We start from the raw sequence: 13,751 nt of genomic DNA, 5'->3' as shown, positions 1-13,751 counted from the left end.
ACCATCAAATGTCAAGATTTTTTATTTATTTTTTTAAGAGAGGCTTAGCCATTTTGTCATATTCTTTCACAGCGTTGAAGCCAGTAACTGAAAAAAAAAAGGCAGAGCTATCTATAATTGGAGAACAGTTAAGCTCTGATTACACCGTAACGTAATAGCAAACCGTAGTCTTACTTTTGGGGTTATTATGCACAGACACCTAGCTAGCAGCAAAGAAGATGGGCCGAGGTGCTTTTTCAAAAGGCGACGAGACTTTGTATTTTCCTTGAAAATGTTTTGCTTCTCATTTCAAGAAGCTTCTTCAGTTCTGGCTTGAAAAAGCCCCTGGGGGGCCAACCATGACCTGGATGACGGAGAATCTCCACGGACATAAAGAAGATGGACAAGTGGTACAAGAGCACCGTTGAAAACCTGAAGGTCCAAGCTAGGACAGATCATATTGGAGAAGGTCCATAAGCATCTTCAATAGTCATACTTTTCTTGTTGTTGTTCGGGGCAGAATTTTGTGGAAGAGCTACTGTTGTTGTTGGTTTTTTTTTTTGTAAGATAACCGAATCTGAAATAGGTCCATTTGAGGTTGAAGAGAGCAGCCATTCTGGAAGATGGAATGGGACAATTCGCCATGGGACAACTTGCTGCGAGGCAATTGAACAATTCAATTTCATGATTTAAAATAAGTTTTAAAAAAATATTTTATTTATTTATTTTATTTTATGACTCTATTCTGCCAATTCTTTGATATTAGTGTAATTCTTGTCCTGCAGTGAGTTGTCCCACAACGAGTGGGCCATGGCAAGTTGGCCATCACAAGTTGGCCATGACGAGTAGGCTATGAAGAATTGGCTATGACAAGTTGGCCAAGATGAGTTGGCCATGAAGAGTTGGCCATGATGAGTTGGCCGTGACAAGTTGGCTGTGATAAGTTGTCCATGACAAGTTGTCCATGAACAGTTGTCCGTGAACAGTTGTCCGTGAACAGTTGGCCATGACGAGTTGGCCGTGACAAGTTGGCTGTGACAAGTTGACTGTGACGAGTTGGCCATGATGACTTGACTAATGGAATAGGAAAACTGAGAACGTCCACAAGTGACGGGAGAAATCTTGGGCTGTGTTCTGATGTCATGAGTGAAGTCATGATTGCCGCCACGCTATTTGTCTAAGGCAAACATGTTGACTGGGTTCCAGTCAGTTACACTTCAGCAAATACACAAAAAAAGGTCCTGAAGCGACATTTATTTGTAGGGAGCAACTGAAGTGAAGAATCTTCTTTCGGGAGATTAATGCAGAGGGTGTGAATGTTGTTGGGTTTTTTTTTAGTGGAAACCAGCTTTATTTGAATGATTTAATGTATAAGTATGTCCACCAACATGACTACACTCGCACGTGCCTTAGCTTACTTCTTCTAGTAGGAAGTTCTGGCTTCCTCACTGGTAAGACTTGTATTCTTGTGTCGAGGGAGGTGCTGGAAGGTTGAAAAACTTGATGAGGACTTTGACTGTCATCAAGATCTGAAGCTTAACTCCACTTAAGGCAACAAAGTCTAGAGTCACCTAATTACTAAATTAAATGAAGGTGCCATCCACCCATTTCCCCTATTTATTTAAAGCCGGAAGGAACAATTGAGAACCACACTATTTTTTCCTCTTCCCCCCTGGCTGACGGCCGTATTGATATACAGGTAGACCACAATAGAGTCCAAAATTTAGGTTGCTGAGTGAAACATTTGCTAAGTGAGTTTTGCCTCATTTTACGACTATTCTCGCCACTGTTGGAAACGGAATCGTTGCAACTGTTAAGTTAATAACACCGTCGTTAAGAGAATCTGGCTTCTCCATTCTCTTTGCTCGTCAGAAGGTCGCGAAAGGAGATGACGTGAGCCCGGGACACTGTGACCGTCATAAATACGAGTCAGTTGCCAAGCGTCTGAGCGTCGTTAAGTGTGAAAAATGGTCATAAGTCACTGGTTCAGCTAGCAACACGGCTGTTAAGCAAGTCTTTGGCTTTGCCAAAGGAGATGACGCGACCCCGGGACACTGCGACTGTCATAAGTATGAACCAGTGGCCAAGCATCTGAATTCTGATCCCATGACCCCGGGGATGCTGCAATGGCCATATGTGTGAAAAAGGGTCTTAGGTCTCTTTCTTCCGTGCCGTTGTAACTTTGAACCGTCGCTAAAGGAGCCGTTGTAAATCGTGGGCCACCTGCACCGACAACCCTCGACTTACAACAGTTCATTTAGGGACCATTCCAGTTACAATAGCACTGCTCTGCGTTGTAAGTTGCGTAAAGGACCAGTTCGCGTAGCAGTGATGTCAATAACGGTGTGAACTTCAGAGCGTTATCTGGGAAAACGCCTTGGGGGAAAAAATATTCACAAATCGACTTTGCTAGTCTGCGAGGGGGCTTCTCCATCGCCTTCGCGTTTGTGAACGGAAAACCAAGTTGCATTAGGAATGCCTGACTTTCTGATTTTATTTTATTTTATTTTATTAAAAAAAGCTTTAATTGCATCCTTGTCTGAAGGTTTTGTAAAGATTCTCCCGTCTTAGCATTCAGGATAAATTGTGGCTTCAGAAGGATGTCCACCTGTTGGGTTTCTATTGTATTATAATGCCGTGTTAAATGGATGGAAACTCATCAAGGAGAGAAGCAACCTGGAACTAAGGAGAAACTTCCTGACAGTTAGAACAACTAACCAGTGGAACCACCTGCCTCCAGAAGCGGTGAATGCTCCAACACTGGAAGTTTTTAAGAAGAGACTGGACAGCCATTTGTCTGAAATGGTGTAGGGTTTCCTGCCTGAGCAGGGGGTTGGACTAGAAGACCTCCAAGGTCCCTTCCAAGTCTGTTATTCTGTTATTCAGATTCTGGAGAACATGAGAAATAAAAATAAAACAGCAACCCACAAGTATGGTTTAAACAAGCCGTGAAATACACTTGACACGCAGCAAAGAAGGGAGCGTGGTGGAGGGCGAAACAAAAGCTTCTGTGTGTTTAAAAAAAAAAAGAAGAACACCTCGCCAGTACTCCATTTTCTATCCGTTGTACAGAGAAGGGTGTTCCCTAACAAAATAGGAGTAGCTGGCCTCGTCGCTTCCTTGTAAGCCATTCTTTATTATGGGCGAAGTCAGGAATAAATTGGAGAAGTGAAAGGTGGCGTTATTCTATTTCGTAAGCTGTGAAGACGGCACAGTTTAGAGCAATGGAAATTACACGATGAGCTCAAGGCAAGTCGAATGGCTGGAGGATTCTGGGAATTGAAGTCTTAAACAGATTGCCGAGAAGCCCTGATTAACGGACAGGGTTGAACGATGGGCAGGACTGATAAATCTTAGAGATAAATATCTGGGAATTTCAGTAACACGGAAATGGTTTTCTTCACCCTCTTTGCCCTCCTGTTTTGTGTTTTTTTAAACTTTTACGCCTATCAGGTAGCTCTGCTGTTTCTTAGGTAAAGGTAAAGGTTCCCCCGCACATGCGTGCTAGTCGTTTCCAACTCTAGGGGCCGGTGCTCATCTCCGTTTCAAAGCCGAAGAGCCAGCGCTTGTCCGAGGACGTCTGCGTGGTCATGTGGCCGGCATGACTAGACGCCAAAGGCGCACGGAACGCTGTTACCTTCCCACCGTCGTGGTCCCTATTTTTCTACTTGCATTGTTAGGTGCTTCCGAACTGCTAGGTGGGCAGAAGCTGGGACGAGTAACAGGCGCTCACTCTGCTACGCGGCACTCGGGATTCGACCCGCCAAACTGCCGACCTTCTGATCGACAAGTGGCCTCCTTTACGAATGGTTAATTGTTCTGTCAGCCAGGAAGTTCCTCCTTCGTTCCAGGTTGCTTCTCTCCTTGAAACAATAAACACAGCTGATGTTTAAGCAGGTGGGAAAGTACTGCTAACTTCAGAACGCACAATAAGTTCCTTGAGACAGGCTGTCCTCACCTTACGACTGCAAACGGAGCCCAGAACCTATGGGGCTAAGCGAGAAATTTGCGGAGGGAGTTTTGCCCCCCCTGTTGCGACTTTTCTTGCCGCCGTGGCTAAGTGAATCACTGAAGATGTTAAGTGAGTAACATGGTTGTTAAATGAGTCCGGCTTCCCCTGTTGACTTTGGAGGTCGCAAAGGGGGATGATCACGTGACTCGCCCGGGGCACCGCGACCGTCATAAGTACAAACCAGTTGTCAAGCGTCTGAATGTAACTCTCATGACCCTGGGGAGGCTGTAACGGCCACAAGCGTGTGAAAAAAGGGCGGTAGGTCCCTTTTTTTCAGCCCTGTTGTAACTTGGAACGGTCACTAAATGAACCGTTGTAAGTCGGGGATTGCCTGTACTTATTAAAAATGGAAAAATCCCCCGACGGCGAGTAACTTTCTTCCAAACTGGGAGACGTTGGCGCAGGATTAGTCTGCGGTGGGGATTGCATGTGATCCTCGACTTATGACTGCAATCGGGGAGAAAACTCCCTTTGCTAAGCAAGATGGGTGCGAAGGGTGTTCTGATCCATTTTTACGACCGTTCTTGCTACAGCAGCGAATCACTGCAGTTGTGAAGTTAGTAACCTGGTTGTTTCGTGAAATCTGGCTTCCCCCGTTGATTTTGCCTGTCGGGACGCTGCAGCCGTCCTACGTACATGCCAGTTGCCGAGCCTCTGAATTTTGAACACGTGACCGCGGGAGGCTGCAACGGCTGTTAAGGGTGGAAAAGGGTCCCAAGTCAGTGCAGTTGTAACTTTCAGCTGCCGTTAGAGACAAACTGTCACAATTCGAGGACCACGTGTGGTCTGCGTAGTAGTCTGTGGTTGCAATAAGCCAGAAGGAACACGGAAGCGCTTTTTCTGGATCACAAATGTTCTGAAAAGGCACCTGGCGAAGGACTCCACACACCAAAGTAATCCTCAACCTACGAGCAATTTTTTTTTAGTGACTGTTCAAAGTCGCAACGCAGTCTGAAAAAGGGACTGACCCTGGATTCAAAACTGTGACAATCCATTTCAGACAAGTGGCTGTGGAGTCTCTTCTTAAAAGCCTCCGGTGATGAAGCACCTGCAACTTCTGGTGGCAAGCTGTTCCACTGGTTAATTGTCCTCCCTGTCAGGAAGTTTCTTCTTAACTCCAGGTTGCTCCTCTCTTTGGTCAGTGTCCATCCGTTGTTTCTTGTCTTGCCCTCTGGTGCTTTGGAGAATAAGTTGACCCCTTCTTCTTTGGGGCAGCCCCTCGAATACTTGAAGACCGCTATCGTGTCCCCCCAGGACCCCCACCCCGGTCCTTCTTGTCTCTAGACTGGCCAAACCCAAATCCTTCATATCTTTCAGTCTCCAGGCCTTTAATCCGCCTCGTTTCATTTAGGTTTGTTTGCGGCATCCTGCAGTCACAGGAACACCATTCACAATGCTTTCTCCACAAACCATTGTTTATCTCTGTTTTCCCCGGGATGAGTGTGTGTGTGTCTGTGTGTGTGTGTGTGTAGAAACCCACCCCATAGCAAACAAAGAATTCACTGAACGGTGGCGTTCACTTTGCAATTAGCCTGTCCACTTACCATCCACCATAAAATTGGTTGTAAAACTGGGCACGGTTCAGCAATAATCTTCTTTAGACCCTCACGATAATCTTCTTTAGACCCTCACAATAATCTTCTTTAGACCCTCACGGCTTACGACCAGAAATGAAAGCTTGGTGATGGTCATATGTCCCTACCTATATCAGTTGTCAGGTGCTGCTGGATGCCTTCTTTTGTCCCCTGGTTTGAAATAGGTGGATGCCCAGGTGAAAGTTATGTAAACCACACACACCCATGTCTTCCAAAGTCTAAGCAATAATCTGGATTGTGGGCAACCTTCAGACTCTTCATGGTTGGGTGAAGAAGAAGAAGAACAGAGAGGGAAACCGTTGCGATACACAAGGAGTTGCCAGCCAACTCCTCCCTCTTGCAAGAGGAAGAAAGAGACGTGGTGTTTTTTCCCCCCTCCAAAACCGAGCAGCCAAAATATGGCCGTCCTTCCACAATGTCCAACTGGTAGTCCTTTAAATCGCTCACTGGGTCTTGCAGTTCAAACGTCCCGGCTCCTTGTTCTCCTGGATTGCCTACAACACGCAAAGAGGACACTGGGCCTGAAATTGGCTTTTCCCCCCACCCACCCATATAAAAAATGGCTGCTGTTTCCCCCCCCCTCACCCCCACCCCCGTCCTTTGAACTCTGGTGAAGGATCAGCAGCCTTGAAGACCACAAGCTGCATCGTGTTCAGTGGGGAGAGTTCAGAGAGAGTCACGTGTGTCTCTCTGTGTGTTTGTGTGTGTGTGTGTGTGTGTGTGTGTGTTGTTCTATTTCAACTCCCTTGCTCTCTTGACTGACCAGCTAATAATTGGTTTGGGGTGTTTTTTTTGGAAGAAATGAATTATCCACCGGATGGGGAGGTCCCTTGTTGTTGCTTGCCTAATTTGGGCCTCTGCTAGGAAGTCTTTCAAGGACTTGAATCTCGAGCCATGGTGGAATCTGTAAGAGTAACAGAATAAGAGTCGCTGAAGGGACTGGAAGGGAGCTGGGAGATCTTCTAGTCCACCCCCTTGCTCAAGCAAGGGACCTGATGCCATTTCAGACAGGTGGCTAGTTGCTGAACCTGGTCACCTCATCATTGCTAGAAGGGAGTGAGCTTTGCTCTCTGGCGTTGAGGAGGTTTATCTAGTTTGGTGATGCAGTGATGCAGTGTCTGCAAGAAAACCAAGTTCAGAGAGCCCAAGGACTCCATTCTTCTTCTTCTTCTTCTTCTTCTTCTTCTTCTTCTTCTTCTTCTTCTTCTTCTTCTTCTTCTTCTTCTTCTTCTTCTTCTTCTTCTTCTTCTTCTTCTTCTTCTTCTCCTTCTCCTTCTCCTTCTCCTTCTCCTCCTCCTCCTCCTCCTCCTCCTCCTCCTCCTCCTCCTCCTCCTCCTCCTCCTCCTCCTCCTCCTCCTCCTCCTCCTCCTCCATAAATTCCAATCCCTTCCAGCACTGATGATGTTACCTACTTGGGTAATGAAATGTCTGCAAGAAAACAACCAAGGACCCCAGAGTCGTCATCGTCAACCTTCTCCTCCTCCTCCTCCTCCTCTCTGCAAACCCCCTTCTCTTCTAAGTACCGATGATGTTACCTAGTTGGGTCAAGAAGCATCTGCAAGACAACCATGAAGCTCAGAGAGCGCCAAGGACTCCACTGTTCAACCCTGAGCTACAAATATACTTTTCTGTTGAGACCTCTGGCCAAATTCTATTCGCTTTCCTGCTTTGGCCCCATTCCCCATTTTATACTGTAAGATGTTGTGTGATCTAGGATACTAGAAAAGTTGAAAATGTGCACCCTCGCTTGGTTGACTATGTGGATGACCAAAATGGGCCCAGCCAAGGGATGGTGGTGGCTTATGCACGTTTCACCTGGTACAATAGGAGAGACCCAAATAATGTGTGTGAAGGAGAAATATGAAATCTACCAAAGCTTGGAGCCTTGATATCAATCCATCCGAACAGAGCTGAAAGGGACCTTGGAGGTCTTCTAGTCCAACCCCCCCCCCCACTGCTGAAGCAGGAGACCCCTAGACCATTTCAGATACACAATATGCCTGTGAAATGATGTCCCGTATTTTCTGGCTGTGTCCAGCCTGAATTTCTTCACATCCTGTAAGCACGTATTTGCAAATACAGCATTATTATTTATTTATTTTTCGAGTTACACTATTGTGTCGAGCTGGCAGTTTTCCCAGAAAGGAGCGGGGTGGGTGGGAGGGAATTAGCCTTCGTTTCTGTGCGACTCTTGTGTTTGCAAACCGCAAGCTCCATGAGATGTGGAGGGCTCTTTCAGATAATATTGTAGCCTCTCAAAGAACTTCCTCCAGTGGAAACGCTGAAATGTCGAAGCTTTCTGCTCCATCTGCTGAACTGCTGACTTCTTAGGAGATCTGCATTTATTTCTCCTTGCTTTTAAACATTGGAACGAGCAGCAACAGGTGAAAACTAATCAAGGAGAGAAGCAACCTAGAACTAAGCTCCTAACAGTGAGAACAATTAATCAGTGGAACTACCTGCCTCCAGGAGTTGTGGATCACTGGAGGTTTTCAAGAAGAGGCTGGACAGCCATTTGTCTGAAACGGTATAGGGTTTCCTGCCTGAGCAGGGGGTTGGACTAGAAGACCTCCAAGGTCCCTTCCAGCTGTTATTCTGTTACAGGCAGCCCTTGATGTACGACCATGAGGTAGCCTCAAATCTCCGGTGTTAAGTGAGATGTTTGTTAAGTGAATTTTGCCTCGTTTTACGACTTTCCTTTTCACGGCCGTTAAGGGAATCCCTGTGCAGTTGATCAGTTAGTAACTCCGGTCGCTAAGCGAGTCCGACTCCCCCACCCTTGACTTTGCTTGTCAGAAGGTCTCGAAAGGGGATCACACAACTCTACAGCTGGCTTGGTCTGGTTTGTGTTTGTTGTGGCAGTTTCCCTTCTGCCGTGGCAGTTTCTTCCTCCTCAAAACAGCATTGTGATGGTGTGTGTGTGTGCGTGTGTTTCTCTCTGGTCAAAAGGATAGAAGAAATTCTATTCCTGTCAGCATGCGAGTCCTCACTTATTCGAGGAGAAGGGTTCCGGAAGCCCACAGTTCAGTTGTCAATTGCCAACATCGACAACACCCCTGGCTACTTCCTCTGCGTTTGCAAAAGCTCCATGGTCCTCACAGGGCCATCAAGGAGGGAGTAGACCTCCCTTGCTGAGGTTTGTCTCCTCCATTTCTCCTCTTCTGCTCAGTTAGGATGCTGACTTGGTTAGGGACTACTAACTTGCCCACCCCCACCCCCCTTGCTGTTTGCAAGAGACGGGTTATTGATTGGCCAAAACAGAAAGCAGAAATAAAATTGTGGAGTCCTTGAAGGTCTCTGAGCTCAGTTGTTTCCTTTCAGATGACCCAACTAAGTAGCATCATCAGAGCTAGAAGCTGCACTAGATGCCTGCAACTCACACACACACCCCTTTCTTCTAGCACTGATGATGTTACCTAGTTGGGTCATGAAACGTCTGCAAGAAAGCCACCAAGCTCAGAGAGCACCAAGGACCCCACAGTCGTTGTCGTCGTTGTCCTCCTCCCCCTCCTCCTCCTCCTCCTCCTCCTCCTCTCTGCAAACCCTCCTCCCTTCTAGCACTGATGATGTTACCTAGTTGGGTCATGAAACGTCTGTAAGAAAGCCACCAAGCTCAGAGAGCACCAAGGACCCCTTCTTCTTCTTCTTCTTCTTCTTCTTCTTCTTCTTCTTCTTCTTCTTCTTCTTCTTCTTCTTCTTCTTCTTCTTCTTCTTCTTCTTCTTCTTCTTCTTCTTTTTCTTCTTTTTCTTCTTTTTCTTCTTCTTCTTCTTCTTCTTCTTCTTCTTCTTCTTCTTCTTCTTCTTCTTCTCCTCCTCCTCCTCCTCCTCCTCCTCCTCCTCCTCCTCCTCCTCCTCCTCCTCCTCCTCTCTGCAAACCCTCCTCCCTTCTAGCACTGATGATGTTACCTAGTTGGGTCATGAAACGTCTGCAAGAAAGCCACCAAGCTCAGAGAGCACCAAGGACCCCACAGTCGTCGTCCTCCTCCTCCCCCCCTCCCCCTCCTCCTCCTCCTCTTCTTCCTCCTCCTCCTCCTCCTCCTCCTCCTCCTCCTCTCTGCAAAACCCCCTCCCTTCCTAGCACTGATGATGTTACCTAGTTTGGTTCATGAAACGTCTGCAAGAAAATAAGCCAACTCAGAGAGCACCAAGGACCCCACAGTTCAACCCTGAGCTACAAATATTCCTTCCTAGTGACATGATAATGGCAGATGGGGAAAGCATCCATATTTGGCCACGGAATCCACCAACTCAAATCTGGCTCTTTCTTGAGCATGGGGGTCAAACCCATTGACAGGCCTTTGTCAAGTTGAAAAATAATTTTGTTCTTAGCCGAGTGAAAGATGTATTTGTTGCTTGATAAACTCCGTCTCGGTTTGAGCGCTGATAGCTAGGACTCTCCATTTTAAAATTCAAAACTGGATGGATGGAAGTACTTTATAAACAGAATAGCAGAGTTGGAAGGGACCTTGGAGGTCATCTAGTCCATCCCCCCTGCTCAAGCAGGAAACCGTATACCATTCCAGACAAATGGTTGTCCAATCTCTTCTTAAAAACCTCGAGTGATGGAGCACCCGCAACTTCTAGTGGCAGGCTGTTCCACTGGTTAATTGTTCTCACCGTCAGGAAATTTCTCCTTGGAGAATTATAAGAGTTACAAGAACTGACGAGTGAATATTAGCAGCTGTAGAATGATCAGAGCTATCACCTGCGAAGAGCATCTTATTTAAATGCCATCACAATTTGAACATCAAACTCATCAGTAGTAACATTTTATGTTGGGAATGGTGAAAAAAACAGATGCTGGCCCCCAAACGAGCTTTCCCAAAGACGCAGAACCCGTGAGATACTTTTGGTTAAGTGGGCTGACCCAGGAATTGGGCTGACCACCACAGTTTCTGACCGTGTTTCAAATTAGCCTTCTAAAGAATTAGCAATTGTGGCGGAACAAAGGTCGGGACTATAAATGCCTCTCTGGGGAGGAGTGTCCGTTGCTCAGTCTAAAAAAAGGGAGGCCAAATTGTCATGCTACTGCGTTAACGGTTAAACCTTGCGTAGGAGGACCCACAACTTTTGATAATTTGTCATATTTCAGAACCGGCTTTTTTCTCTCCTTTTCTTTTCACTTTGCGGGTTGAAGACTTTGTTTTTTTTTTAGTTTGCTGAACTGACAAGTTTACACATCCCAGGACCCCGGAAGTTAGTTCTTTTTAAAATGGTGGTGTTTACTCGACGGTAGCTCTTCTCAGCTTAGCATTCTGTAGGGTGAGAAATTACGTTTTACACAAGACACACACACGCACGCACGCACGCACTTTACTAAAATAGCAATACAGCTGCCCACCCTGGACGTACCACATTTCCTTTAGTGACTGTTCCGAGTTACGACGGCACCGAGAAATGTTTTTCACACTGACGACCTTTGTCGCATCGCCGTGATCCTGCGATCAAAATTCAGACGCTTTGGCACCTGGTTCATAGTTACAACGGTCGCAGTGTCTCCCCGAACTCACGCGATCCCTTTTTGCGACTGTTTGACGAGCAAAGTCAATGGGGCAAGCCGGGTTTACTTAACAACCAGGGTTAGTAGCTTATCCCCTGCTACTAACCACTGCCACTTATGAACCTTGGTGGAGCAGTGGGCTAATGCCTCCTTAAGTAACCCCAGCTGCCTGCCATTAGTGCAGGTCCGCGTCCCACCAGGCTCAAGGTTGATTCAGCCTTCCATCCTTCCGAGGTAGGTAAAAGGAGGACCCAGATTGTTGGGGGCAATTAAGCTGACTTTGTAATAATGCCGCTGGGGGTGTGTGTGTGAAAGCCCTAATAAGCAGGCATATACATAGAATGAAGGCTACTGCTAAGCTTGTAAGCCGCCCTGAGTCTTCGGAGAAGGGCGGGATATAAATGGAATTAAAATAAAAAATAAAATAAAAAACTGTAGCAAGAATGGTTGTAAAATGGGGCAGAACCCACTTAGGAAACGTCTCATTTAACGGGGGGGGGGAATTTTGTTCCCCGTTGTGTTCGAAAGTCAGTTTCTCTCTGTGACGGATTCCTTGTTTGCTGCTGTTGTAAGAGAGGAGCCGTCACAGTCGAGGCAAAATTAAAAATTGAAATTAAAAAAAGTCAGCAATCTGGCAGTCCCTTTTTCCAACTAACATCCTCGCCTCAGAGCCCAAAATTTATGTTACGAAGTGAGAGCTTGGTTAAATGAGTTTTGCCCCATTTTACCACCTTCCTTCTGCCACCGTTGTTAAGTGAATCAGGCAGTGCTTAAGCCAGTAACACGGTTGCTAACTCAGTCTGGCTTCCCTCGTGGGCTTTGCCTGTCAGAAGGTCGTCAAAGGGGACACGTCATAAATATGAGTCGGCAGCCAGGCGTCCGAATTTTGATCGCCTGATCTCAGGGATGCTGCAACGGCCCTAAGTGTGAGAAAGGGCGATAAGTCACTTTTTTTTCCCCCCAATGCCGCTGGGACGTCGAACGGTTGCTAAGCAAAACGTCGTGAATCGAGGACCACCTGTGTTTTATTAAACCTTTGCAGCTCCCTGGAACGGATGGTGCCTTTTTATAAAATCTGTGGGTGCTGTTACGTCCCTTCTGCTAATTCTGAGTAACTCAGCACATGGAGTTTTGTAGCCCTTAGAAGCGGGACTTTGGCTCCTGTTTGTTTTCACTCTCCAGGCTGAAGTTCTGCTGGTTGAGCAGAATGATCTTGACCTACAGCTGGCATAAAAATGGATTTTTCTCCCAAACAAATCCCGCTGCCAAGCAAAATCGCCTCCTTCTCCTCCTCCTCCTCCTCCTCGTCCTCTTATCTGTTTTGAGTCACACCAACTATTTGCACAGCCCTTGCGGCGAGAAAGAGTTGTTTGTATATGATTCACTCTTTATTTTTTATTTCCCCCCCCCACACTTTCCCCTTCCCCTTTTACCAAATTGGATTTATCTTTTTTAATTCCTGGGTTGGGGAAAAAAAAAAAGGTCTGAGCCTGCCACCCCCAAGCCTTTTTGCTTAGGCTCCGAACAGCAGCTGTATAAAAACTGATTTTTTTACAGATGTATTTCCCAATTCTTTTTTTTTTGCAAAGGGCTGTAGTAAACTTGCTCAGGGGTGGCTGGGTGGGAGTAGGTCCTCGCTGTTCCACCTCCTCCCACCTCTTTGAGTGCCCTCAGCAATCTCCTGCCCTGGAATTTAAATCACGAAAGCTCATTGACCAATAAAGTGATATGCGTCCTGTATAATAACGTTGCACAGACCTCGTGACTGTGAGAAAAGGTTATTCCAGCCAAGGTAGAACTAACCTGTTGTAGAACTGGCCAGGTAAGTGGAAAATTTCTTTCCGACGTAAGTGTCTGCTTCATATTACCTTCAGCCACTAAGGTTAAACGCCTGTGTGCACCTTATTCTGCTCTCTTAAAATACGTTACTCTGTGGGATTAGGAATTAAAAAAAGAATTTGAGGGGAGGGTGGAAGTCACAAAAGGGAGAGGGGAAAAAAAATAAATCTCAAACCACTTCAGTCTAAGTGTGCAGAGTTCAGTAACCTTGAAGTGCAACGGGAATAACTTTTTTCCCCCACCCCCAAACTGAACATCCTTAAAGTCAAGTTGCCATTCTTTGAAATCAAGCGAGCAAAACAGGATTAATTTGCCTTTTTGTTGTTTTTCTTTTATGGGAGTCTGTTCACCTTACGGAGTAGTTTGTTTTTCGGGATTTGCTCCCGAGATCTGAAAGAAGAAAGTATTGTGGGTTTTTAGGATTGAGCTTGTTCACCGCTGTGAAAACAGAGTTGCTGTGTTATGCAAAAGTAATATTGTAGGATTTTCTTCCTGCAGTACGTTGCTGCATGGACTTGGTGCGTTGCACGTTACTTTTTAAGGAACTTTCACGGGAGCAAAAAAAAAATATCCTCTAAGTTTCGCACCAGGAAAAACTCGCTCTGGTGTTGATTTAAAGGTACCCACATTTGGTTAAGTTGTTTTGCAAACACCTTCCCTATATAAATATAAATATAAAAGAAAGCTGACCAACGTTTTCAGTTCTTGCTGGGTGCAACATGGCTTGCCGTTGCAAATAAGGCAGTCCGAACGGATAAAGTGGCCTATTGTTTGAAATAGTCTTAAAACAGCTTCCCATTTGTAACAGAGCATTTTGGTTTCTGGA

General features: G+C 46.0%; 1 protein-coding gene across 10 annotated transcripts in view; it reads left to right on the top strand.

Moving 5' to 3' along the window:
• Positions 1-13,751, top strand: part of RBM47 (RNA binding motif protein 47) — a 51,718-nt gene that overhangs the window by 16,620 nt on the left and 21,347 nt on the right. Inside the window, exon 1 of one of the 10 annotated variants that reach the window (XM_083367669.1) lies at positions 8,703-8,722. The exons of 8 other annotated variants lie outside the window; for them this stretch is intronic. The gene's annotated coding sequence lies outside the window, so the exon portion shown is untranslated. Of the gene's footprint in view, positions 1-8,702; positions 8,723-12,855; positions 12,909-13,751 lie in introns of those variants that run through there. One more of the 10 variants, XM_083367664.1, reaches the window with a different exon arrangement.

This window comes from Vipera ursinii, assembly GCF_947247035.1.
Source record: "Vipera ursinii genome assembly, chromosome: 7".
In the NCBI taxonomy this organism is placed as follows: domain Eukaryota; kingdom Metazoa; phylum Chordata; class Lepidosauria; order Squamata; family Viperidae; genus Vipera; species Vipera ursinii.
Note: the sequence above shows the minus strand (reverse complement) of the source record. Positions and strands in the feature narration are given on the sequence as shown.